We start from the raw sequence: 4,755 nt of genomic DNA on the forward strand, positions 1-4,755 counted from the left end.
TTCTTGTCTGTTGGGTTTGGGTTTCATTTGTTGTTGCTTTTCAATTGTGTTGAGTTGCAACATTAAGTCATTTATTTGTGTTCTTACGATTTTTTTTGATGTAGGCACTTAGAGCTATAAATTTCCCTCTAAGGACCGCTTTTAGTGTTTCCCAGAGGTTTTGTTGTGTTTTAATCTCCTTTTCATTTAGTTCCAGGAATATTTTTATTTCCTAATTTCTCCTTTGACCCATTCATCATTCAGGAGTATGTTGTTTAATCTCCATATGTTCATGTAGTTACTAGGGTTTCTTCCAGTGTTGATTTTAAGCTTTATTGCATTGTCGTCTGAGAGTCAGGGCACTGAATAGAAAGTATATTCTTTGGTGCTTGGCTGGACTATTTGATAGATGTCTGCTATGCCCATATGATGTATGGTATTTTTAATTCAGATGTCTCTCTGTTAATTTTCTGTCCTGTTGACCTATCTATGGAGACAATGGGGTATTGAAGTCCCCTACTAATAACGAGTTGGGATTAATCTGGCTCTTAATGTCCTGTAGTACTGTTTTTATGAATTTGGGTGCACCAGAGTTTGATGAATATATGTCATGGTTTTAATATCTTCTTAGTATACAAACTTGGTTGAGGTATATTATTTGGGATTTTCATTTTTTCGCTGTTTCTTTGATCAGAATGAAGTGGCCCTCTTTATCTCTTCTGATAAGTTTTAGTTTGAAGTGTATTTTATCAGATATTAGAATTGCAATGCCTGCTTTTTTCTTAGTACCATTCGCTTGGTATATTTTTTTTTCCACCCTTTCACCTTAAGGTAGTGCCTGTCCTTGAAAGTGAGATGAGTTTCTTGCAGTCAATGAAAAGATGGATTTTGTTTCTTAATCCATTCACCTAGTCTGTGTCTTTTGACCGGGTACTTCAGTCCATTGATAAAGTTATTAATGAAAGATGTGTAATTCTTGTCGTTTTTCTCTCTGTTCACACACTTGGTGTAGCTGTGCCTTTCCATAGTTATGTCTTCATTAAATTTCTTTCTGTAACCCCTTGAGTATAATCGTTCCTTCAGCTCTTTATATTGCTTCAAGAACACTCTGAAGTGCTGGTTTTGCTACTCACAATGAAGTGTAAATTAAAAATTTGTATTTTCTGTCTGGAGTTTTCCATTTAATATTTTAGGACTGTGGTTTATTGGATACCTAAACTAATTACCTCTGTGTACTCAATACCTCAAGTAGTCCATGGAGAGGAATGGTACAGCCAGCCTTGTCATTGATACAAAGAAATTCCCAGCTTCCAGTAAACCCAGAAGCCAGCTCCTCTCCTATCCCAATATCCTCATCCCATCACCTGATATAGGTTAGTTGGAGAGATGATTGAGATGGCTGTGAGGTTTTGTGGAATAAGATCAAATAAGGGACGTATATTCTTTCTTCTTGGTCTCATGGAACTCATCAGAAGCTGATCCTTGCCCCCTGTCTTGTGAGCTTACATGAGACCTTAAGTTCTGAGTATGGTATTCTGGGTAGCCGCTAACCTTTGTAGCCTTCCTGAATATTTTCTAATCCTGTGAACCTCTATGTGTTTGTCCATCATTAAAAAGTAGAAGTTGAAACAAATTGGTCAGCAGAGACCAACTGGCTGATATGATGCATGGACCATATTGCAATCACTAGTCCTACCAAGTCCCCCAAGACTACTTCTAACTGTAAATATCAGTACTCATCAGAGAACTCTATTTTTGTCAACTAATTCTTGTTTTGTGTACTCAGTCAAGGTTTCTGACTCCATTATTCTTAGTACTTAACAGAGGCATCTGGATAACCCAACATTCTCAGTATTGTTTCTTACACCAGAGATTTCCAAAGCCTTTGAGAGGATACTGACTGTGGCATTTCATTCCATTTTCTGTTCCAGTCAACCATCTGTCCATGCAATTCTTCCTTGGGTTGTGATACTTGAATAATTGGGCATTTTATCTGATTTTCCATTTGACTTGAAGTTGCATGAAAAGGCTCCATAAATGAGTTTGAGATGTCATCCAAGTTTAAATTCAGAGTTGCATTGTGGTCTGTACCATTTGCAGGAAGCAGCAACATGCTTCTGAACTCAATACCCATGGCTCTTACTTATTCTAGAAGGGACATTTGGTCTGTATCTTATGTATTGGTCTCTGTTCTAAAAGTGTTCACTGTTCTTGCTGGAAGTTTCAGCTCTAATGTGTTAAATCCCTTTTCCCTCTGGAACGTGTTGTGTTGAGTATCCTGAGTGTTAGGTTCTCTTCAGCAGCATAAATAAAGCAAAAAAAATCTCTATATTTAGAAATAATTGGGGCTGGAGAGATGGCTCAGCAGTTAAGAACACTGGCTGTTCTTGCAGAAGACCCGGGTTTGAATCCCGGCACCCACATGGCAGCTAATAACTGTCCGTAACTCCAGTTTTAGGGGATCCAACACCCTCTTCTGCCCTCCGTGGCACTGCATGACATGGGTGCACTTACCTACATGCAAGCAATACACACATACACATAAAAATAAAAATAAGTGAAGTATTAAAAAAAAGATTAAAACTCCCCAACACAAGAGATTTCCACTAATTGTCCTCTCCCAAAATAATAAATAAAATATTTTTAAAAAGAAATAATCTCATACTCCTGACAGGCACACACCACACACTCTAAACAGAAACAAAACAATGGCCATAGGCAGTGTTGTATATTAAATGCCTGGTTAAGGACAGATACAAGTTATTCGTTACAATAAATGTGAAGGCTGTCTTCAGTTCTTCAAAGACTTGCACTCTAACTAACATGCAATTTTCCAATCAGAACACTACAGCTTTTATAATGAATCTACGTGTTGCTCCTCAGAATCCATGGAGCTATTTTATCTCCATATGATTTATAAGTGAAAAACCAAACAACAGGAAGGTATTCATGTAAATGACATTTTTATGTGTGGTGTTCGATCTAATCTCTGAATCATGGAATCCTGGTAGAACATCTCACAGAAGTCACGTTTTTGTAATTGTGGGGCCACAGGATAAGCAGAACCCTGATCAATTTTTTATACAAGGTAACTAAGATAAATAAAGGATGTCAAGGGTGATGAAAATTATGATATGATCTTAGTACCCAGAGCATGCTGCTGGAGCCCAGAGCAAAGATCTGACTCTGAAGACAGCACCATGTCTGATAAACTTCTTATCTGATCCTGGATCCCAACACCCCTAGTGATCTCTGGCTCCTCTGACATTAAGTTGTGTTTCTTCACATCCTGCTTCAGGATTTAAGCCTCAAAACAATGAAGCAAAGTGCAGAGAATTCAACAGATTGAAATAACTAAGGGAAAGGAGCAAGGGGGTTCAGAGTCTAACTAAACCAACTGGATGGAATTCTTGATGAACTCAGGCCAAGGTGATCAGATATCTGGGGCAGGAAGAGTTCTCTTGAACTTGTCAGAATTCTTGGTAAAACCAGGCCCTTCAAGTTCTGTAAAGACAGAGCCCACGGTGGAGGCCTCATTGGAAGGAGGGCCTAAGTCTCTCATTTTGTTCAAGGAAAGAAGACACATTCTTTGTCTTCAGTCACTCATCTTTTCTTCATTAAGGAAAATCAGAACTGTGTGTTGAGACTTGGTAATAGGGCAACTGTCTGCATTTCTAGATGTTGTGTTCAAAGCATCCTGAGTAGCCCACACAACAGCTTCAGGCACAAAGTTTTCCCATACAGGACCTGCTATGGTGATGATTCCTTTGACGCTTACGTCAAATTGCCTAACCCCCTCTTCCAAAAGGCCTTGTTAGGTCCTGCGGGAGGTCAAGGAACCAGCTATACAACCATAAGAAGTCCTGTAAAAGATCTTGGAGTCATGTTTCAGTCCTCAGTGATTCCAAGTTATGCTTGAAGTCTTCTCATGGCCCCCCAAATATCTTAGGAGTTCCTGGGTCTTCCCCACAAAACCAGGCACCCCATTAGCCAGGTACAAGGCTTTCATTCTTCCAGAGGGGATCTGTCAGCCTTCACTCCACAAAGCTGGCATTAGCCCCTCATATGTGACCATCCACACCAGTCTCAAATGTGACATTCCCATCAATCTTGGCACATAGCCAGAGCTTGGATTGTGTCCTACTGCCTATGCTTTTTGGAAATTTTTCTAGCCATTGAGATTCCAAATAGTTTTTTTTCATATTTCTACAAAGTTATAGTTTTTGAACGTGTTACATTTTATTTATTTATTTTATTTATTTTATTTATGTTATCTTTATTTCAATGATGTTTTATCGGTCTCAAGTACAAGTCTATCGCACCCTTTATTAATTCATAAGATTTTATTGGTTTTATACCATTTTAAGTGGAACTATTATCTCAACTTCCTTTTCAGGTTGTACATTGTTAGTACAGAGAAATGTAATTGATTTTCTGTGTTGGTTCTGTATCCTGATGTTTTGCCTAATTCATTCATCAACTCTTTTTTATATAATAATTAGGTCATATACTCTGAGAACAGAAATAATTTTACCTTTTTTTTAGTTTAGGTACTTTTATAACTTTGTATTGACTTATTGCTCTGACTAAAACTTCCAGTGGTGTACTACAACATCAGGTATGCTTGCTTTGTGTCTGATCTCTGAGGAAAAGCTGTCAATCTTTCATCGTTGAATGACATTTTAACTCTGGGGGCCTTATATGCATACGACTCTGGATTTTTACTTTATGTTCATACATTTTTCTTCTACTCCTAGTTTGCTGAGTATTTTTATC

This window comes from Nannospalax galili, unplaced genomic scaffold, assembly GCF_000622305.1.
Source record: "Nannospalax galili isolate Female #2095 unplaced genomic scaffold, S.galili_v1.0 scaffold416, whole genome shotgun sequence".
Lineage (NCBI taxonomy): Eukaryota > Metazoa > Chordata > Mammalia > Rodentia > Spalacidae > Nannospalax > Nannospalax galili.